Raw genomic sequence first — 23,667 nt, 5'->3', positions numbered from 1 at the left:
CATTGAATAAAAATATGAAACAGAAAATAGTCACTATTTCTTTTCTTAATCCTTTTTAAAATTTTTTTTATAGTACCTTAATAGTATCAATTTCTCACTCTGTATCATTGTCAAACACTGCTAAGACTTTCTGTGTATCTTTTAAAAGAGGAAGCACTTCTACTAGAAAAGTAGAAGTGTTTATTTGAACTAATAACTCTTGGAAAAGATAAAGTTTTAACACAGACATCTCGTATAGGAGGTTTTTCTCTGGGAGCTTGAGAACTTTCTTCTACAAATGCGATGATCAGGATGGGAAGAGCATTACCACTTCTTTTGACCTTTGTCACGTGTCATATTTGCTTCCTACCTGTGGTCTCCTTGAAGTGGGAGCTACCAGAGGGAAGTTAAAGGTCTTAAGAAAAAGCTGGCCATCTTCCAAAAGGCCAGAAGTAAGAAAGCTTTTCTGAAAGGTTTCCTCAGTCTGGCCAGTATTATGGCAAATCTTTCAAGCTTTGGTGGTGGAGTTAAGTTGTCCAGGGAACATGAGAAACAAAGAAAGAGGCTGGCAATGTGTCATGACCAGAAGCAGAAGAACCAGAATGTTATCTTCCCATCTGGAGGTATCAAATCACCACCAGGTGCTGAATCAGACATCTGAATGAAGAACCTGCAAGAACCAACTAGAAGAGAGGACATGCAGGTGGTGGAGTAGGAAACTGAGAAATGCTGCTCGTCTCTAGCCGGGCAAACCTCAGAAAAGCCCATAAGGGCCTTCCAGCTGATCCCAGTCAAGACAGACGATGCAGACGGTCGTCTCTGTAATGCCAGCCCCAAGGGGCTGGTCATGCATATGGCGCTTGGAGCACAGCTGGATCCCACAGCAGTTTTCTGCTTTCCAAAACTGAAGGGCATCATCACAAGAATAGAGGACACTCATGTGGGGCATCCCAGACTGGTATATTTGGTGGGGATCTACACTGGTGACATTAGTTTCACCTAAGGCACTGTCCATTAAGGACATTGCCGCTTTTTAGACCACTAGAGATCATGACCAGGCTTTCTGAAAGGTTATAGGCTACACTTTCAAGTGGTGAGTTAAAGAGATGTTGGTGTTGGCAAGCATCTATTAAAGTGCATCTAATCTTACGTGCTCTTAATCTTTCTACATAATGTGCAGTAAAACTGCATTATCATGTGCACCTTTCTCACGGGACGCACCGTCTAGACTTCTCTGGCCAGTAGCAACATTTCCTGAGTTTCCAGAAATGACGAATGATTTCTTAATGCAGAAGTGCCGTGGCTTCACTGCAGTCACAAAAGCAGATTAAATTAGTATTGACCTCCGTGCTGCAGTAGCCACGCGGGTATCGGTAGAACCTATGACAACTCCGCATACTGGTTCTCATTCTGCTTGAAGAAGATGAGATCATCACTGACCTAAAAATTGGCAGCTGCCCCTGCACCAGTGAAAGCAGCCTGCTTTCACTGACCTTGTAAAGAAAGTACCAACATCTATCACATATATTTGGAACTTCAAAAGGGAGAGTTTTCCAAAAACTCAAACCTTTTGCTGACATAACTGATTTGTGATGTAGGAAGCATTACCTCAAACTGAGGATTGTTTCATGCTGTCCTACTGACATCCCTCAGCATTGGTTCTGCAGTCACACAGGGAAGTTGTGCTGCCAGAAAGATTTCCAGGCTGAAAGGATGGATGGACAGTGAAGCTAACAACTGTAAATAATACACAGTGATGTGGAGAGCTAAAGGAATCACTCATATAGTTTGGGATTAAATGGCTAAAGGCAATAAGAAGGTATTTTTGTCATATTAGGAATAAAAAATTTGTAGGTCAGGTAAGGGTCTACTGCTGCTTGCAAATGGTGGATGTGTAAATTGGATCTCAAAAAGGCAGACATTTTCAAAGAGACTTTTGTGCTGTAGGTGGGGTGGAGCAGGAGGATATGCCTGGCTCAGATGAAGTTATAGCCAGAAGTGGAAACCTCTCATGACGCAGCATCTACTAAAGATCAAAATTTTCAAATCAGCCTGTTCAGATTACACATAGCCAAGAGGCTGAAAGGAGTGAGTCAGAGTGCTCAGACCTTGAAAAAACTCCGATACTTGGGCAAGGAGTGAGCGTTGTGATTCAGGGAAGTACATGACCCTGATGAAGATCTTGGTCAAAATAACAGAACAGTGAATTCAGGACTCTGCAAACAATAAACTAAGCTCTAGTTACATCTAAAATTATAGCAATTGTCAGTCAGTGAGGTTTCAGGGATGGTATGTCTCATCACACAATCCTGTTGCCCTTTTTTGAGAGGATTACTGGCCCGCGGTTCTGCACCAATATATACGCTTATGCTTCTCAAAGCCATTTGACTTAATACCGCATTATCTTTGGATTGAAAAACTTGCCCAGAATGAAGAGCACTTTCTTGGAAAGTGGTACTGAACAGAAGGACACAGGGGTCATTGCAAATAATTACCCAACCACAAGCACTTAACGCAATGCCATGGGAAAAATTGGCCAATGCAACCCATAGATGTATAATAAGGGAATATGAAGTAAAGAATGAAAGTGATTTTGAATTAATGACTGCTATTATGATACTTTGTCCACTTCTCATTTTCATGCTTCAAGAAAGATGTGAAATACTGCAGAGAATTCAAAGGACAGCTACAAAAATGACCCAAGGCTGGAAGGCAAGCCCCAAAGTTAAGGCTTATGCAGGCTGAGAAGTTACTTGATCTGTGTTTATAGATATTTACACAGAGAAATGAGATCTAGGGCAATGTTTTAATGTCATATATAAAAATGTAACAAGATCCAATATCTGTAAGCTGAAGTTAAATGAATTCAACCTTGAAATAAAACCAGGTTCCTAGCAGCAGTGGTAAATGAATATTGAAATAGCTTACCGCAATGGTAGTGGGCTTGACATTGCTTCATGTCTTTCAGATGAAATCAGTTGCTTTTCTGAATGATGGGTCTTTATCCCACTAATGTCAGAAAGTCTACAGTGACCTAACCATTTCTGGCTTTGGGAAGGAGGAGGCTGAGCCCCACACCTGAGATCGACTGGAGCTGTGATGGAGGCAGGGTGAAAAGGGATGCGGCTCTTGGGTGGCACAAATTGTTGAGAGCCAGGTCGGTAACTCAAGGCTGTGCAGCAGAGGCATAAGTTTGCTGCTGGGCACATCTGGGCATTAGCCCCTTGTTGCTTCCTTTCCACAGTGGTGGCCACAGGTATGGGAGGAAATCAGTATTTTTTCCTGCATTGGTCCTGTGGCTGAGAGTCCCAAGGCTTAATTTAAGATTTTAGGCCTTATCTTGCTCACATTATTTAGGCTACATAAGGTATACACAGCGCACATTATTCTTATTATAAGGAGTGTTAAGAGGCTAAGCCAAGATAACTTCGAAGTGATGATAAACTTCCTGGGTGGAAGTTTAAAAAAAAAAAAAAAGGTTTGTCAACCATCTGTAAAGCATGGACCTGACTGATTCAGACCAGGGAGCACAGTGGTTTTCACAGGTTGGCCTGAGGGCCATCCATGCAAGCAAGCCAAGGCTCAATTTTATGCTACAACTAAGCTGATGCAGCCAATGCCTTGAAAATGCCCTGCTACCTCTGGCCCTTTGTGGTCCCATAGCTCCCTGCACCACTACCAAGTGTGGTTTGCTGACCTGGCCCTGCACTGACCTGGCTGGGGCAGAAAGCCAGCCGTTAACCCCAGAAGACAAGGTGAATTGCTGCCTGCTGGTTCAGTCCTGTACTGGAAGACCGTGGCCTCATATGAATGCCAGCGTCCTGGAGGAAAGAGGATATGAGTGACTCTCGGGGATGATGATGTGGCGGAGGACCACTCATTTTGGCAATGGGTTGCCTTAGGTGTGATGTCAGGTTATGCTCAAAAGCCACCTGAGTCCACCCATGCCACCGACTAGCCTCAGAAGTCCTTGCCATCACAGGGAAGATTTTCGAGGCCCACAGCTCAAGGAAGATTGAGAACAACTGGAGTAGGTGATATTGTCCTGTCCTTTCCAGTCCTACTTTGTGTGCTTCTGCGGTAATGATGGAAAAGCATCAGCTGACAGAAGGATGATGAGGGCATAGGCAACAACACGTTATGTCAGTGTCACATGAAATATGGAAATGTTTAGCTCCAGCTGCTGGAAACACTACCAAATAGGATTTGTCCCTGTCTCCACTGACTGACGTGTCGTAGACAGTGCTGGCTCAGCTAACTGGGTTTCTCAGGGGTGTCTCCAAAGACCTCTGCTTTCTTCCATTATTTCGGTGTGTTGATGGTGTTGGTGTTCCATATGTAATGAAAAAATACTCTTTCTAAATTAAAATAACTGTTAAACAGTTTATTATGCACATGACCTGTGTATTTACAGACAGCATTCTCTAGTCCTGAGATGGCCAGATTTTTGATAGCAGTTTTTAAAAAAGAAGAGAGAAACATAAAAAACTTGGTTTAATACATACAAGCAATGTGGTGTAATTATTTAAAAAGCATTAAGCTAGGTGTTAAAATTGAGAATAACAACATTTTTACTCAGTCACCAAGTTCAGGATTGATCATGTCTTTGGACAATTCATGTAAAACACTTTTCTTCCCCTGTTCAAGGAGTGTGTGTGTGTTTTGATGATAGGCATGAATACTGATTAGGTCAGGAGAGGCCCTACTGGTCCTAGCAGACATATAAGCTATCAGACATAGCCACAGTCAGATCTGCTCTGTTTGTCAGCAGTACTTATATATACATAAATGCACAAAGACACCTTACTCTGAGACATTTTTCTACTGGGATCATAAATTTATATTAGAGTACTTTTATTATAGTCTGTTTTCTTGGCTTAAAATATCAGAGTATAATTTAATCCTTCCCTCTCAGTGCCTCTCTTTGCTGTTCCTCCCCTGAAGAGAAGGAGCTTGCAGTATGTAGTGGCCAGAGGATGCCCCGAGGAAAGCGCAGTCCCCCATAAATAGGAAATGAAACAGAAAGTTGCAATCATGAAAGAAGGGGCTAGGAAAGATTTTAATAACATTCCGAAAAAGGTGTCGTGTGAACACTCACCACAATTTAATCTTCGAGTGTTTAAGTGCTCCTGAAACATTATATCCTCTCAAGGGGAAAAAAATACCTTTCTTCCCTGATGTTTCTAAACCCCATGATTTTTTAGCAGTATATTTTCTTGTAAAGCCCATACACGAGAGAGGGAAAACAGTCCATACCCCTTGCAAAAGGTTTGCACCAACACCATCCCATGTGGTTTGCACCGATGCTGTCCCATGCTGCTTGAGGTTGCTGACTTCCTAAAGTCAGTCCGAGCAGCCCGTGGGCACTGACTGCTCTTGTCCAAAGGGCTGACCGGGAGGCCGGTGCAAGTCAAATGTTGCAGATTTGGCTGTTTTACAATTTGCTGGTAAATCTGCGTAGCCGCATTATGCCTCCAGATATGACCAGACTTGCTGAGTAAAGGCTTGCTGTCTGAAAAATTACCTTCTAACCCTGAGCTTGCTGCTCTCCCAAGGATTGCACATGCTGGATTTGAGGCGAGGGAGGCCAGTGGGCTACGGTGTCCTTCCCAGCCCTGAGGCAGCCAAGGATCTGCGGCGGCAATTGCCCTGGGAGCTGGACTCTGGACTCCTCCGGACTCCTCTGAACTCCTCTGGACTCCCAGGCCTGCAATGCTGGGTGCTGCAGGAAAGAAAAACTCTGCAGGAAAGGCACACATTAAAATACCCAAGTGAAGAAAGACACTCTGCAGCGCAGGAAGCAAGCATGTACTGGTCAAGGAATTAGATTACTCAAGGTGGTGACTCACCCAGTAACTATTCAGTGTTTGTGGTTAAAAGAGAAACCTTTGCCAGAGAATGACTAAAATCCATTGGCACAGGCTCTAAAGGAATCATGACTGGGCCTAAATGACTGTGTACGCAAGTGAGTTATTTTTCCGCCCCTTTCCAGTGAAGCAAGGCGGAGGATAAAAAAAATACACCATCCCTGTTTACGTAGGTTATTACAGCGCTGGAGTCGCCTCAGGGGGCCTTTCCAGCAGCTGCTGTCGCTGGGGCCAGGTTCAGGCTTACATTTCCCTGTTCAGGCTGGGCTGTGATTTTTGTGTTCATTTTAAAGGCTTGAGTTGGCAGTGTACAGCTAGCTCCGGGGCATTCATTCTTGCATCGTTGAATGGTATATAGGAGGAGAAAGAACAAATTCCAGGATCTTGCAGTTTTGCCACAGAAATGAAAAACAGAATGACTGACTTTCGCAGGCTGCACTGGGGTAATCTGGGACTAATCTCAGCTCAATCGCTGCAAGCTGCTGAGCCTGGCAATGGCTTGTCGCTCAGCATCTGGCAGGATCAAACCAAAGCCATCTCAAGTAACTCAAAAGAAAGTACCACTAATGTATGCAAAAAGCAAGAATAACATGGTGTGGTGAGAGATAGGTGAGATGGCTATTTTTCTTCCCACCTGTCTCCAAAGTTGTTTTCCTGTTACCGTTTTCTTTGTTTAATTCTGAGATCCCCAATGCCCTGATTTTTTCCTGCCTACAGCCAAGCAAACCATACTCACTGTCTTTGTCAAAGGTCAGTGAAATATTTCAGTGGCATGGGCTGTCAGCAAACATGCTTAGAAGAACTTGAGTGTATTTGGTTGCTTTTGTCAGTTTTTTGTGGCTGTAAGGGAACTATGCAATAAGGCAATAGCCTGGCATGCACAGATGTGTATTTCCCCCCAGTAAAGGTTAAAGCACAGCCCTGGCATCATTCAGAAGAGCCTTCCCACACCTGCTTTTAATTTCCTTCTGCTATTTCTGGTAATGAAAATTGGAAGTGTTGCTATAGATTTGGGGTGTAGAAGGCTTTCTACACGTTTTCTTTTTTCTTAAAGACAAGCCTGGGATTAAATGAATGTTTAAGACTCAAAAAGACGAAACCAGAGAATTTCTGGAAGGAGGAGAATAAAAGGGAAAAAGCTTGCTCTTGGTTATTATTTTTTACTACTGATCCAGCTGGGAAGTTCAAGTTGCCTTTCGTCCTTTTCAAACCTCCACTGTTTTTGCACCAGAAAATCCACTGCTTGCTGGAGCTGCCCCTTTCTAGGGTTTAACATGGAAACAACAGAACTGCAGTCTGTTTTACAACAAGCTATTGAGCTTCCTGTAGAAACAAATTCCTTTCCAGCACTTTCTTCCCCTGCTCACCAGTCAGCCTTTTGTTCTGTCTTTTCAAAGCTTGGCTGTGCTGCCTGAAGGAAAAGGGCTAGCCTAGCTAAATGCACTTTTTTCTGCTCCCCCCTACCCTGACTGCTTCTGAGACACCCCCCAGTAGATGCTGGCAGCAATTAGGGTGCTCTGAGTCCTTAGGGAGATCCTTGTTCATATCTCCCTCTCCACTGTTGTCACTTGGCTTCAGCAGGTCCTTTGGGTGTATTCTGTTTTTCTGGGTGGGTTTTCTCAACCCCCCTCAAGGGAGAGCAGTACCAAATTCCCACCAGCTCTGGCAAAAGAAACGGCTGCCTTGATGGCTTTGTAAACAGTGCAGACAAAACTCTCAGAGCAACACCATTTGAAAGTTCATACCTCACCTGAGTGTTTGGACTGTTTCTCCAGAACGCACGAAGCCCAGGCTTCATTCCTGTGCTGTCTCATTTGGAGAAACATCTTCGAACGCTTGCCTCCCATGGGATCCCCCCTCCCAAAATAGGGTATGTGCCATAACAACTGGAATGTCCTTAATGGAGGAGATTAAGACTCATTCAAAGTGGTCATAGTTTGGCAGTGAGGGCAGCCTGTGAACCTGGTGGGTGTCCTGGACTCATAACCTGCTCCCATCAGATGCGCGGGGCTGCAAGCACAGCTGCTCTCCCCAGCCGGTGCTCTGTTTGTGGGCTAATAGGCGTACAAAGCTGGGACAGAGCAGGAAAGCTCTTTGCCTCCTGTAAGAAATGCCTGGGCAAGTTTTGGCAGCTAGCTCCAGGCAAGAATCCCAAAGAGAGCAAAGGCCGAAGCTGTCTTTGAGGGGCTTTGCCTAGTCTGCTCTCAATGCTAATGGCCACCCACTTTCACACAACTGGTTGCTCACTCCCCACTCGCCTTGCCAGCTTTTCAAAAGCTGCTGTTGGGCTTTTCATCCTCTGCATGCGGCCTGCGGGGAAGGGGAACACGGGTTTCTGCCCTGGGGCTACATTTCCTACAGATCTGAACCGCTAAGTCACACAGCACTGAGTCATGAGGAGATTTTGCCTCGGGTGCGCCAGCGCCCTCAGGCGTGTTTGCAGATCTCATCCTATGACTCCAACCTCCTCTTTTCCTGAGGATGCTTTTGCTCCTCCAGGGTATTTGGTCAAACAATAATGTTGTGATATCTGTGCCCGTAAGTGCCATTTTGAATACAAGTGAATGTGCAGACTTGAGTGTTTCGTTTTGAGATATGAATGAGTCAATTCCAATCTCCAGAGGTCCCTGCCTACCTCAGCATCTCTGTATGACCCAGGGTGTGGGATTTTATTCACAGAGTGTCCTGCCTGCCCTTCCTGCTCTCCCCACTTCTAAATCCCTCTTGGTGCCTCTCCATGCTTTTGCACTCCATTAAGGTTATTAGCAGATATTAGGAAGAGTGTAGTTTGGCCGACCCACTCTGAAAGCATCTCATCTAAATGGGAACTTTATAGGCAGGTCTCAAACCTCCCAGGTCAGTTTAGTGTTTTCCAGACACTGCACATTCTCTTTCAGCATTCATAAAGCAGACCGACTCCATCACTTTATCTCATGGCTCAGGAAGGGAATCTCTCTGCTTGCTAATATCCTTATTTTAACATGTAGGACAGAATCACAATTGCTGTATAACAAGAGTGAAACCAAAGATGATGTGCCTTGAAAAAATGAGCAGGATCTGGTCCTGAGTTGAGTGCAGCAGTGTGCATAGCTCCAGGGAAAGCAGGAAGGATGCAGAGAAGCGATCTCCACTGAGGCATTCCTTTACTACAGGTTTTGTATCTCATCTTTATTCTCTGTTAGCATTTCCTCCACCTTCTTTAAACCACAATGGACTGAGTGTGCTCCTTTGAAAGAAACACGTAATTGTTAAACAGTATCTGTTATGCGTAAAGAAATGTAATAACCGAAGCTTTTCACTTTGGCAGTATCAAATTGTCCTGATTTACCCGTGGTCTCATATTTTTTTTGGTAATACATGAAGAAAGTGCTCTAACATCCCCCATCACCGTAAGGATTCAGACTTAAAACAACAACCCCATCCTTTCAGCCTTTGGCACTATTTCCTGATTAACCATCTGCTGTCATCAAAGTCCTGGTGAAGAAATGTGTGCTCCGCAGTGCTGACTGAGCAGGCGGTGTTTGGCAATACCAAAGCGTGGAAATACCCACAGCAGCATCTGTGCAAAGGCCGGAGCCCCAGGCAGTTTTTTCCCAGAAAGCCAAGGCAAGTGCCTGGAACTCCAGGTGCTGCAAAGGTGATGGGCACTGCCGCTGTTCGCCTTGGCTGTGCTTTCCAGATGAAACGCTTTCCTCATGGGGTGCCCTATGTGATTAGTCCTGCTTTGGTTGAAACCTCCTCAAGTATTACTGGGGTATTGTATCAGCTTCTGTGTTCAGCCTTTCAAATAAACAACATTCGCAGTGAATAATTGTTGTGGATATAAATGTTGTGCTGTCTGCCCTCAGTTTTTAGGAGGAAAGATTACTAAACAATCAGGAATGGCACTTGGGCAAGAATGCTCATTTGGGCCAATGAAGGAGCAAAAATTCTGTGTTTGAAGGAGAACTGACCTCCTGCAGCAGTGTTGCTGCTCCTTTGCTTCAGGTGCTGCTTGGTTTTCGTTTGCTGTGGTGCTTTTAACTCATTATTTTCTGCAAGAAAGTAACTGCCATTTGGCCTAGGGATGGTAGTCTAGGCAGAATAATAACAACAACATCACATCCAGCGCACCATGATAATACGTTACATAAAGACTCTATATCAAAAGAGTCCCTAAAAATAACTTTTAATTGATCATTTTTCTGTTTAAGTACCATGCAGTCAATTTTGAAGGGTGGATCTGTGGATGAGACATATGGATGTTGCACTTGGGCATCTGCATTGTCCCATAGATGAAGAGGGAAGACACTGGTCTGTGCCACTCTGGCAGGGTGCAGAAGACACCAGCTCCTTCTGACTCTGGGAGGGCAATGACGTTTTTTGGTCCCAAATGTGTGGCAAGAACACGGCCTGCACCTGGGTAGGGCTCCATTTCCTGGATTCCCCGTGATGCCAGTGGCCTTTCCAGATTAAGCAGGGTTCAGGACAGCCTACTTAAATGCCCGCATTTCAAGACCAAAGACCCTAAGCCACTTTCTGCCTGGGGCTGACTCTGGATGCAACTGGCTTTGGATTGAACTGTCGCAGTAATGGAATGACGTGCAGAAAAATGTCACAAATTGAGACAGGAAGGGCACACTTTTCCCACACCTGAATTTACTGGGAGAAGTCTAGGAAAAAGCATATCACCTTGTGGTTGAAAAGCTGGCTCAGGTGCAGCATTTAACCCCCCTGCTGAAAGTGTATCTGATGTCCCTTTTTCAGTTTCTGGTTAGCCCTTAGCAAAATGCCGGTTTCACTTGAATCTCTACCTAATTGATAGAGAACTTCCCCCAAACTCAAGAAAACAGAAGACAACAAAAGAAACCAACACCGCAACCCCTATTGGTGGGGAATAGTAAATAAATCTCCATGAAGCTCTTAGCTAGAGACAGAGCCCCAGAACACAGGACGGGATGAACAAATGCATGGTGAAAACTTAGCACACTCCTTGAAGCTATAGAAACAGGCTTACAAATTTGAAACAACCCTTTAGTGTCCCCAGTGCTCCTATTTGGGACCAGTGCTTTATTTTGCAGTCTGGTTAAAAAAACATGTTTTGAGGCACAGCTGGGTGACAGCAGGGGAGCCAAGAAGCAGAGACAGCTCCTACATTACTATACGCAATAGTTATTGCCATTAGGGGATAAAGGGATGCAGCAATTGCCCTTAATTTAGAAACAAATAGCAGAGGGATGGCTAGTACCTGGGGGAGTCTGCATGCACGTACACTAACAGAGAATCTATAGCACGGGAGCAAGAGGATGCGTTTTCAAGATGACATGGAAAGAACCCACTTTGAAGTTCCCAGGCTGAGTAAAATCAATATCTAAATGCTTCAGTGAAACATGTTTGATGTTGTCTACATGTAGAAACCCAATAGAGGCCACTTATTGAATAGTACTAGACTGAGCAAAGTAGGTCATATTACAGCTTTGTTTGGGAAGCAGCATTGTACCTGCCAGAACAGCATCCTTAATGCATCGTATCTGGCACTGGAGAATAGGTAGCATAAGCTCCCAAACCACCTGCAAGAGTGAGTACACAAACAAACAGATCTCATCTAACATCATTTTCTGAAATAATCACTGGTCAAATTGCCAGATTCTGTCAGGTGGCTACTTGAACCCATCTCACATGCCAGGCATTTGCAAAGGCTATTTATAGAGTGACTATGACTGCGATGGTGCTGAAGGTCTGTCAGCATTTCCATTACAGGCTCCTATAACTCGGCAGTATGATACACACTCCAGGCTATAGCCTGACACGAAGGGTGGGATCTTGTTTTGAAACAAACAATACTTTTCCTTACCTCTGTTTCCTTTCCCTAAATGCATTAGAATTTGTTGGTATCTATTAGACTTTTGCGTTCCTGTTGCTTTAAAAAAAAAGTGTATACATCTTCTTGAATTCTTAAACAATTTCTTTTTTTCATGGCCAAAGATCAAGCTATATCTTCCTGTAGGAAAACCAGAGATGTCTAGAGAATTGGAAATGGCAAGTGGCTGCCCCTGTGCATTATTAACACCGTCGCTGGCTGATGGCTATATGTGACATGGGGATGCTGTGTTCCTGGGGAATGTGTGTGACACACTCATCTATCCATGCAGAGAACTGCCAGGTGTTCCTCACAAGACAGAGAGAGCTGCCCGGCTGTTGCGCTTGACACCCTCCACTGCCATCACATGTTTCGGGGCACAGTTTTTCAAGCACATGTCGATCTGCCCACACCCGCGGCTGGGCACGGTCCCTGACCACATGGACACCTCTCTTTCTGGAGTCAAGGAAAGAACATGCCATTGCTTCCCTTGTTGCTCAAGGCCCCTTGAATCTCTTGCCAGGGAGAGCCTGGGAAGAAGAAGACCCAGCTCACCCGTTCGCTTTGTGCTGGGGTAGCTCCACCCACGTGCTGCCCGAATTGTGGGTGACCCCAGCTGCGGTGTGAGCGCTGTGCTCACAGCTGGATGGAAACATCCTGCGCCCACGCATTTGGCAGCCTCCCTGTGTGTGTATCTGTACATCAAGCATGGCTGGAGCTACTTTTTTACAAACAGGAGGTGGGCTGGCAGGGCAGAGGGTGCATGATGCCTGAGGCACTGACTCCCTCCGATGCTCCTTGCTGTCCGAGGGCACTGAAGGAGATGTTTTGCTGATGTGCCCTTCCTCGCTCACCTCCTCGCTCTCGTCATCCAGCCCAAGAAGAATTGCAGTGCCTGGCAGCCCCAGCTCCTCGCCCGCTCTCATATGGAGTCTGGACGCGCATTGATTTTTCTGCTTTTCTCAGACTGCACTCATCCGTCATTTTATATTACTGGAGATAGCATTAGCAATAAAATAAAGGATGAAAGGTACAGAACCCATTAGAGTGCTTACTTCATGTGTATGAGAGAGTGAGTGAAACAATTAAAAGCACATCAGCTTATAAACATGCTGATACAGTTATTAGCACAGTGAATAACATTCAGAGCATGATACCAGGGGATAGAGATGAAATCTCCCCTTTCCTTTCTCCTTCCCTTCCGAGGAAGCAGAGGGAGGGATCCGATATTTCATAACTGTACTGAATGTATGTAGCTGTAGATATTGTACATGAGCAAGATGAAAAGAGATTAAATAATAAAATCAAGGGACGTTACACAACAACCAGTCCGCAGTTGGCTTCTACGTGAATGAGTTTCAGACCCACAATGATAAAACTAGAGTGACAGGAAGGTTAAATGTAAAAGGAAGAGGTAGCAATACTGTCCTGGAACTAGTTTATTGTAAGCTGGGAAAAGCTGTAGCAAAGAAAAGAACAAGTCTGGTTGTTCCCATTCACTGAATGATTTAACCAAAATCCTTCTGAAAGCTTGATACCCTGCGAGGATGATATGAATAAGAATAAAATGTGTATAAATATTAGATGATAAGCAGGCACTCACCCACCTTCCTGAACACTCCAGTGTCATTTGCAAGGAAAAACATCTGCTGTGTACGTTTTGCAGCTTTTGTTTTTATTACCTGCCTTTTTCTCTCAGCAACCTCAGTTGACATGCCTGACATCCAGAGCCCCAGGTAACTTCACTCAATCAGCAAGAGCGAGCACACCTCGCTGGTGGCATCAGGTCTCTCCCTCCAGGTTTTAGACCCACTTACTCCAAACGGTTGTGTGTTTGGTGCCTCTGTGGGTTAGTGATCCCCATTGCAGCTAGCCTTCTGGAACCTCCAGGCAGCCTCCTAGAGAGTGTCCCGGGAGGTCGGGCCAGGTTAGGCATTTTGGAGGTTGACAATGCTTGAGAAATTGCACTGAATGGAAAGTTACTGAAGAGTTGCACTGCTATTTGGGGCAGGACTTTTTATGAATGATCTTTTTGATGAGGTCAATGTTGAAAAAGCATGGACTGTCTCTATTTTTGTGTTTCTCTTCCTTTTTACTCTGATGCAGTGTAGAAAAGAGCTCCTACTGTGACAATGTACTGGATAATAATGTACTGAAGTGGGGTGGGTGAGTCAAGCATGACAGGGGTGCAGAGGTGACACGCTTAGCCCAGCTGACAGCACCACGTGGTGGGCAAACCATTCTGTAGCTGCTGATGCACCCTTGCTCTTGCACACTTTCCCTGCCCTCAGTCAGAGTCTAAGTGGTCCTTGGTCCTCTCAGTTGCTGTTGCTACATGCTCATGGCTAAGACCTCAAAAGAGCCAGTGAGCCAGCCAAACTCAGTGAAGCATAACCCCATGGTGTCCACAAAGTGCTCTCTGGGGCAAGCGCCCTCCTTCTCTCTAGAAGAAGGTACGTATGAATACGGATGTTAACTCTTCCAGAAGGGTGGTTGCTAGAAGTTAGGAAGTTTGGCCACACCCGCAAATCCATGAGTTTAATTGTATCAGTGCAAATCTCTCTGGACTGATTTAGAATGTGGTTGTACTCATTTACCTTGCTATATGTGGAGAAGCTTGAGCTAAGCCCTATAAAGGATACCCATGTACAGAAATCTACCCCAGGCTCAGTGACCAGATTTATGCACACTGATCAAAAACTGCTTAATATCTCACCTATAAGCTAAATGAAAACAACAGCGTGTTTACATCAGGCTTAACAACTCCCTGTGGAGTAAAACCATGGTGCTCCAATGCATGAGTTCAGTCATGTTTGTGCTTGACAAGGATACGGATGGCAGAAGTTGAAGGTGAAATAAAAGAGAACAAAAAGTGCTCTCAAAGTTATTAGTTTGGTAAAGGGGGATCCCTGTGAAAAGAAAAAAGAGGAAAGGGAAATGATCTTCTCATTTTGATCTATACAGTATTTTAATCTGGCTTTGAACAAGAAGCACTTCAATCCTTCAGCATCTGATTCAACACAAAATTTAGAGTGGAGGTAGAAAAGACAAGTTGGATCCTGCAAGCTTGAGCACGTTTTGAGAAGACATACAGTGTCAGGACATTTCCATGGCCCCGGGGCAGATGGCAGGGTTGCAGCACATGTACGAGTGGCGTGAAGGCTCTCATCAACCCTGGTGAGCTGGAGGCAAGCGTGCACAGGGAGGGTGAAGCACAGCTCTGGTACACACATACCTCGGTTCCTGTCGTGGGATCAGGAAGGAAATGCTGACTAACAGAAGAGCTCTGAACTGTTGGGTTTTTTTTTTTGTCACCGATCCCCTAGCATTAAGCAACAGTGACTTTGCATGGACTGACTCATTTCAGATATCCCAAGTACGGAAAAATAACTGAAAGATCCCAAATCTGTCACAAAGCTCAGTTTTGATTCAGATATTTGCCTACCCAAATATTTAACCAGATCACATCAGAACAGCTGCATACCCCTTCTGGATGCCTTGGTTTGTGTTCTCAGGGAAACTGCCAAATGTGATTATAATTTCCCTTTCTTGTGTAAAACAGCAGTGGCCAAACTTTTTAGGTCACTAGGCCATGTGGCTTATCGTAGTGGCAGGCAAAGCTGTGCCATGTGATGCCTCTGGCTGAGTACAGCCCTGATGAGCTCCAGGAGATGCTGAGCATGCTCTGCACATCCCACTCGGACCATGTGTCCCAGGGAAGGGGCTTTGGGAGCCAGTGGAGCTTGCCCAGAGCAGCTCACACAGCTAAACTTGAACTGGCTGCTTCCCTGGGCGAGCAACAGGGCAATGGGGTGAGTCAGATAATTTGGGGTGGCAAGAACCTGCTTTATGTCCCTGGGATGTTGGGATCCCTTTCTGCTCCGCTGCTGTGCAGCGATACCACGTGGCCGTGCCAGGGCTGTGTACCCATGGGAAAGGGGAAGGTCAGCAGCTGGCTGCTGTTGTTGCCACTGGATTTGGCCTGCCCCTTTGGGTTTCTGGGAAAGGGGGTGACTAGGCCATGGGATGCATGATGGAGCTGTGACCAGTCATCTGGCCACCACTGATATATGGGTCTGTGCTGTGAGCAACCCACAGGTCCTGTTAAAATGAACTGTCAGACGCAGACTCTCAGAGGGAATTTTTGTGGTGTCTAATTCCCAAGGGCTGGAAGATGTTTTTTAACTGAAAAGATCCTTTTCTTCTTCTTCAGAAAAAATAAGATCACTGGAAATAAAAAACTACCAAAGAGAAAATCTTGTCAGTGGGAAAAGACAGAATAAGAGACAATGAGAAGAAAAGTATGAGAATAAGCCAAAGCCACTCAGCTCTTTGCTTTGCCACAACTATTTCCTGACCTGTTTATTGCAGTAAGTGCCTATTAATGGGCTGACTCAAGCTCTCAGATGTGTGAGCTCCTACCCCAATAGTTATGTCGTGGTAAAAACAAAGCACGAACAACAACCCCAAACCCTCCACAACCAGTTCTTGGCATTGAAAGTGTTAGCAAGCGCTAATGTAGTAATTAAATGTACCCAATGCTTTCTGACTTCACAGATGACAGTCTGTGGTTTGCCTGCCCACCCAAAATGCGTGGGAGGGCAAACCCAAGTCTTAGAGCTGAGTGTCTCATCGCTTTCCTTATCAAGATCTTCACAGTCACTGGGAAAGGGTTGCACCCATCAGCAGGAGACATTCCAGCGCAGGAGATGAGATGACTTTCCTACAATTCAAGTTGCACAGGATTCCTGCATAATCATGCTCTGTATCTCATCTCTTTCTGCTGTGCACCTTTTCCCTCCTGTGAAATTTTGCATCGCTTCTTCATCTGAATATAAAGGAAACTCACAAGAGACAGCAGAAGTTTAAAGCAAAAAGAAAACCTTACAGCTCCACAAAGACCTTAGAGGCATGGCCAAGGTTGTTCTACAGTGATCCTGAGTACCTGCATTTTTGGGAAGCCTTTGACAAAGTCCCTGGCAAAAAGTGGTAGGCCAGTGTTTCTAGAGAGGATACAGAAACCTGCTGATAAAACAAGTGATGTCACCAAGTCTCCCCTGGTGGTGGGAGGCTTTTCATTGGAAAGTCAACAAAAAGGCTGGGCTTGCTCAGTTAGACAAGAGGCGAATAAAAGGGGACAGAGAGGAGCATCCTATGGCACACAAACAATGAATATAGCACTGTCTGAGTTAAAAATGAAGTGAAACTGAAAGGTAACCATTTCCAGTAAATGGTAAATACTTTTTCAACAATCTGTCAAGTTCATTGCCATAAGATATGAAGAAAGTAAAGGCATCAGACATTTACATCAATAAAAGAATATGTATTGTTATTCTGTGTAGGATAACTGGAAAACCTAAGGAGGCAAATACTCACATTGCAGGTGACAAGCCATTTCGTTTCCCTGTTGCAGGTAAACTGGAAACTGTTTTGGACATCACACTACGCCACAACTACTTAATAAAATCCTGGCACCTTTCTCAGAAACATCGAGAATTGGCCAGTCTCAGGCAGGGCACGAAATGCTTTAACCTTCTATGGAAATCCTCCTATTCCTAGCACAATAAAGAAATCCCATGTGAACACTAATGCAATGGGTGTCGGGAGCTCATTTTTCTGACACTAAGAATCAGGAATGTTTGGAGGAACGGGTAATGGTGTGACCCCATATGCCCATCTCTGTCTCCAAAAATGGCTATTACGGGGTGCAGTGACAGCCTCTGAGCAACCATATAAAGGCATTCAGGGCAGTGTGCGAGACCCATCCCCTCTTCTCAGCTTTTACCCAAGAAATACTCAGCAAATCATGTAACCCAGAATTAAAACAGATTCTCTCAACAAATGGCTCCACAAACCGGTGTGATGTGAGGATCTTCTGGCGTGTATCACCATAGAGGCTAAGAGAAGAACAGCACCCACCCGTGAACAGCATGAGCCAGGAAACTGAGATTAAGAAGCCTGTTTCATGTCAGATTAACAGATCTTAATGGCTTTTTGATCCGTCATTCTGTATGAATTCACAGTAAAGCACTGACTTGTTTTGGATCCATAAATAATCATAAACAAATGTTGGACCAGATAATCTTGCTCCTCCACACAGAGGAGGATTTTGCAAACCTTTCAAAAACACCATGTCTTGTTGCATTTGGGTACAGAAATTAAAGTTGCCTTGAGGCAGCTTTAACTTGTGTGACCGACACTTACAAAGCGAATCACAGTAGGTTTTACTGACCTTGGCAAAATCAGAGGTCATATTTTCACAGAGATAAACCCTTTTAGACATATTCCCCTGATGTATTCACTGCAAAAAGGTTTCTTTCTGTACCTATACAGAATGTAATGCATGTCCTCACCTTCATTCTTCTCTCTTCAAAATATTACTGAGGCTATTGAGAAGGAAATTAAGTTCCTTTTAGAACATTTCAGTACAATTATTCAGGGCAGGATTCTCTGCCATGCTCTTGGGTATTTTTATATTTATGAGTTCTCTTTAAGTCTTTAATGGGTCAGCAGTCAGAGTAAGATGAACCAAATAGGACTTTTAAAGAGGGACTTGGTACATTAGGGGCAGATTCTCATTCTCATTAGCCTTATAATTTTTAATCCTCTAAGCAGTGACAGTGATTGCAATGTGACTTGTATTTGAGTGAGGTGCATAGTGGGGTGAATCCAGTTTTCAGAGCCTGACCCTTCCTTATTTCCCTAGAAAAGCTCAAATCAAATGGCAGTCATTTCCTGCTGAAGAACAGCTGATGGGCGAGGGAGGTTATTGGCTCAGCATATCTTCATTTTCTCTATAAAGGAAGCGTCACTGCTGGCTTTCCGGGTAAAGTAAGGAAGAAGACAAAACATGGAAAAATAATAAGGTCCAGAAGGTTTGCAAAACCTAATACTAAGTATCCTGCTTCCCTTCACGTGTTCTGTGAGTTGCCTCTTTTAGTTCAAAGTAGAAGAGCACGCAATGCCAAAGCGGGCTGGAGTTGTACCATAACTGTGTGTGGGGTCTTATAAATTTATGGTAAATCTGAAGCAGCTGATGGAGATTAGCTTTCAGTGAAAAACACTGGGTTACCTCACATATGCACAGCCTGAGATCAGTTCCTCTGGCTCAAACAATGCAGTATGAGAGGACTTCGGCAGCCCAGACCGAAGCCCCAGCTAGCTCAGTACCTTGTCTCTAACAGTGGTACTGGTATATTCCCAGCTTCTGGTAATCTCTACCACAGAAACTTCCTGAACATCTTCATGCATAATAGCTCAGGCTGGTCTTTTCCTATTACTTTGTCTAATTGCTTTTTGGAACCCATGCAAACTTTTGGGATTTACAGCATCCTGTGGCAATTAATTCCTCAATATAACCTTTGCTTTGTGAAAAAAGTGCCGCCTTTCTTCTGCAGCTACTGCCTGGTAGGTTCAAAATTTGATCCTGTGCACTTCCTGTCATATAGGAACAGTGAATAATCATTCCCCATCCAACTCTTCCATGCCATTCAAGGTTTCCTAGGTACCTGTCTTCTCCCTGCTCAGTATCTCTCTCTAGGTGAAAGTCTCTGAGGTTGTTTGCTTGCTCCTTTAATCTTTTTTGTCCCATACTTTTAATCACTTATGTTGCATGTCTGGCCTTTTTCTAATTGTATCACTATTTTTAAATTTTAAGATGGAATGACTGGAACTCCACAAAGGGTTCAACATATGGGACTAGCAAAGATTATTGGTCTCTGTTCCTTTCCTAATAGCTTCTGAGATGCCATTTGTTCTTTTGGTGCTGCTAAACCCTGAGCGAACATGTTTGTAGAAAAGGCTGTTGTAATGCCAGGATTACTTTTCCGAGGGGTAACAGGTAGCTCAAAACCCACCACTATGTCTCTGGAGTTCGGGTTGCTTTTCCCTGTATGCCTAGATATTGTGTTCATAGACACCAGATTTTGTCTGACATCTTCTTGCCCTGTTGCTTTGTACCATAGCACTGAGTTGTGATTCTGCACAGTCATTACTCATTTTTACAGCTTCAGTGGCTTAGTATCATCAATAAACCTCATCGGTTTACTCTCCGTTGCCTTTTCTAGGTGGTTAGAGTATGCTTAATGACACAGAAACAGAACAGATCTTCACAGGACCTTAAGGTTTATTCCTCCCCATTGTTTCCTTTAACTTTAATCCATAAGAGGACTTCCCCGCTAGTTTAGCATCTTTAGGAGCCCTTGGTAAGGGATATTGTGAAACCTTATTGAAAATCAACCGGAAGAACTATGTCTACATGCTCATTTCCTCCCTTTGAAAACTGGTAAATTTGTGAGATACGTCTTCCCTGCACCACAGCCATTACGAATCTTCTCCATAATATAATATTTTTTTCCATGGGACTGCTTGTTCTATGCTTTTTTAAAAGTTTCTATTGATTTATCCAGTATAGCTGGTGGTCTAACTGATAGGGCAGCTCCCTGTTTGCCTTGTCTTTACTTCATGAAGCCACGTGCCAACTAGCAATATCTGAAACATCGGGAAGAGGAGCCTGGAAGATAGCGTCTTTCTGAAACGTCCAAGGGATGCAAAGATTGCTACACAGACGTTTTCAGGCCTCCTTCCTGGAACTGCCATCTGCTAGCAGATATGTGAGCATCAGTTGCTATGGTAGCACACAAAATACTATGTCCAAACCCTGGAAACACAGAGTATAGGTCTAGAGCTGGGCTCTGGACCAAGAATCTCTGCAAGGTCTGGAGGATGAGAGTTTTATGCCCTTCCTGGCCTACGCAAAGAAATCTTTTTCCTGTGGTATAGTCTCACAGCTGACATGGGTTCAGTGGCAGATATTGTCATCCTGGTTGGGGATGACAATATGCAGAGCTTCTTGTAAAACAAGATTTACTTTTGTTTTGCAAATCTCTCCGTGGAGAGGCCTGTATGGAGCAGCAACGGGCTGCAGTGAGACATTTGGGTGACTGTTTCCCAGTGAACTTATGCAACATCCATTGTGCTTGTGCAGCCTGTTGCAAAAAATGGATGCCATCCTCAGAATGTCGGCTGAATATTGATGTAGCAAATGGGGAGAAAAAAGGAAGGAAATAAAAGCCCATTGTAGCTGGTACTGCATATAAATAGCTGGGAGGTTAATTTATGTTATTTATGGAAATCTGGAATACTGGGAATGCTCTAATGCTTATCCCAGCTAGACTATTAGTGCTAGTGAGGTTCTTATATGCATATATAACCATGTTGTCTAAATGCTGCTAAGACCTCTTCAAAAACAGTCAGGCAAGGCTTTAAACAGACTGGAAAGGGGACTATGAAAAAAGTATTGTTTTCTGAAACTATTTATAAACCTAAAAGGATGCATGTGATACAAATGCACGTAAGAAATGCTTTTATTTACCACACAGTAGAGGAAAGCTGCAACAAAGGAGGAAAAAAGGAATCTTCCTCCCCCAAAAGAACAACAGTTCAGGGTGATTTTTTAGAAAACATATATACAGTTCTTTCCTTTTTTTTAGCTGCTGGAAGGGTGCATGTATGACTAATGGAATCTCTCTGAACCAAAGAAAACACTTCAGACCAATTTATGCTCAACATGAATTTACCTCGTACAAAACATACACTCCTCACTCATTTGACTATGCAAATAACATAAATTAAGAAAATTTAAAAAGCAAATGGAGTATGTACCTCATCTCTTATGGGGATGATAGCCACAGCACTTCTACGAGGGGCACCGTGATTTGCTCTCAAGCCTTCTCTTTTAACAGCTTGTGGAAAAGGTGTGACAAGGAGATCGAATGGTGAAATGACTGTGCCACATCAGCTAAAAATACTCCCTGGTCAAAGCAAAGACTGGATGAGAACGTGCCAGAGGTGGGAAGGGAGGCAAACCTGCAACATGTATAAACAAATGCCCCACTGACAACCGGAATGTATACAAAGCCATTGTTGGAGATTTCCTACACCTTCAGGGGCTCATTCTTCTGCTGAGATGCACAAACATCGATGCTTTTCTGACAGAGTATCTCAAAGAGTGTAAAAGCAAAAGCCACTGCTAAATATAGACGGCTGTCACATGCTGCCTTTAGTCACATTTCAATTCATTGTAAACTGCAGCATGCCTCGCCCCACGGTTCTTTTAACCTTGGTGACGTGTTTGAGGCATTTTTTGTTTGTGTACATCCCTTTCCCCCCCTCTAATTCAGAAGTGCAAATGTAGATGTGCAGTCAATAAACAGGCAGTTTTGATGGTCCTGATGAGCTTTAAAATGTTCAGGCATTCTGAAACAACAAGGAAAATGCTGGTGAAAGGGGGAGTGAGTGGATGAGTCACTTTTAAAGCAAAGCAGGCAAACTGGGGGAAAAAAAAAAAAAGAAAATGATCTGTGTCTTGACTCAGTGCCCAAACTCTTAAGCTGATGCTTCACTGCAGACTCTGAAGTTCAGCTTATTTTTCCTCTCATTTGTTCTCTTATTTTTATGTCTTACATAATGGAGCTTTGATTCATAGAAATCTATTTATATAGTCTAGGATTTGGGCCAAACTCTGAAGTCCTAACTCTGTCTTTCCTCACGCAAAATGGCCATTGTGGTTAACGATATGAATGAGGTTTGCTAGTACTGTTTGTTCAGGGCTGGATTCTTTGGGGGGCCATGCTTGATCACCCCACGATTTCTTGTATTCTTGCTTGAGTACTGATTTAACGTGAGGAGCTTTAGGCTGTACTGCAGCTGGAGGACAAATTGCCTGGGACTGACAAGATATCCCAGCTTTTACTGGTGAGGCCAACATGAGCCTCTGCTCCCTCCACATGCCCCAAGTCAGCACTTTGGGTCCCAGCTTTTTGCCTTTTTCCCCTCCCTCCACATCAAGTCCTGCAGCAGGACAGACATGGAGGCCATCCACAAGCTGCTTGCTGGGAAAGGCCTGACATGAGGATGGGGGATGCACCCTGCGTTCTGCAGCCCCAGCTTTGGATGTTTGCTATGGAGGAGGAATGGCTGGACCACGAGGCACTGGCACCACCCCAGCTGCAATATGTATTTTCAAGGGCTGCAGCTGGTATAACTGAGGGCAGGTTCACGACTGAATGGGATCTTAGAAGCGGGGAGCAGGAGCTGGCTTCTCCTGGGGCTGCCTTGTTTGGGGCAGTTGGGTGTGAGTGAAGCGCCACATGCACTAGGTCCGTCTGAGGAGCCGGCAGAGCCAGGTGACCTTTTATCTGACAAGCTGGCAGTGAGGAGACGGCTGCCAGAGAGAGAGCTCCCTGCTGACATCAGAGTTATTCTTGGGCTAGATGGAAAACAGCGAGAGATAATGCTCTTTGCTGTAATGATGAGGCTGCTTTCAAATACTTCACATGAAAACAGCAACCCAAACCCAACTAAGTAGGTCAGAGGAGCAGAGCTGAGGGAGGTTGCTTCTCTGTGGCACTGTGACCAGGGGCTGGAGCTTCTGCTTTCTAATAGAGTGGGAACCCCAAAAGAAGCTCCTCTGGGGGCCAGACATGCCCAGGTATATTATTAGCAGTCTGCTAATACCTCAGCTCACTGTCCAGCACTTCTTCCAGTGCAAATGCTCTTATAATTCTGGTTTTTTTAAAATGTCTGCTTGTGAGAATGCAGCAACTTTAATACTGCCTCCTCTTGGTCATATTTGATGACACCATGTTAATACTTTTAGCCAGGCTGAGAGAGATCACTGTAACAGTTCAGGGGGAAACAGGGAAAATGCTTTCAGTTTATGCTAGAATATGTACACACACACCTATTTATATATACCCCTCTCTCTCTGTGTATTTATATTTGTCTTTTCACCAATTTGTCATAGTTCAGGATACAAAAGCCATAGATAAAGTACGCAATCTTTTAGCAATGCCAGAGTAATGAAATAGCCAAACAAGCACTCCTTAGCCCTTCACTCCCTCAGCTATTATTCTCTGAATGCTGGAGATAAATGTCATTTGTAAATCCCACTCATTGCTAACATTAGTACTATGCATATGT

This window comes from Phalacrocorax carbo, chromosome 3, assembly GCF_963921805.1.
Source record: "Phalacrocorax carbo chromosome 3, bPhaCar2.1, whole genome shotgun sequence".
Lineage (NCBI taxonomy): Eukaryota > Metazoa > Chordata > Aves > Suliformes > Phalacrocoracidae > Phalacrocorax > Phalacrocorax carbo.
The sequence above is the reverse complement of the archived record's forward strand: the minus strand, read 5'-3'. Positions refer to the sequence as shown.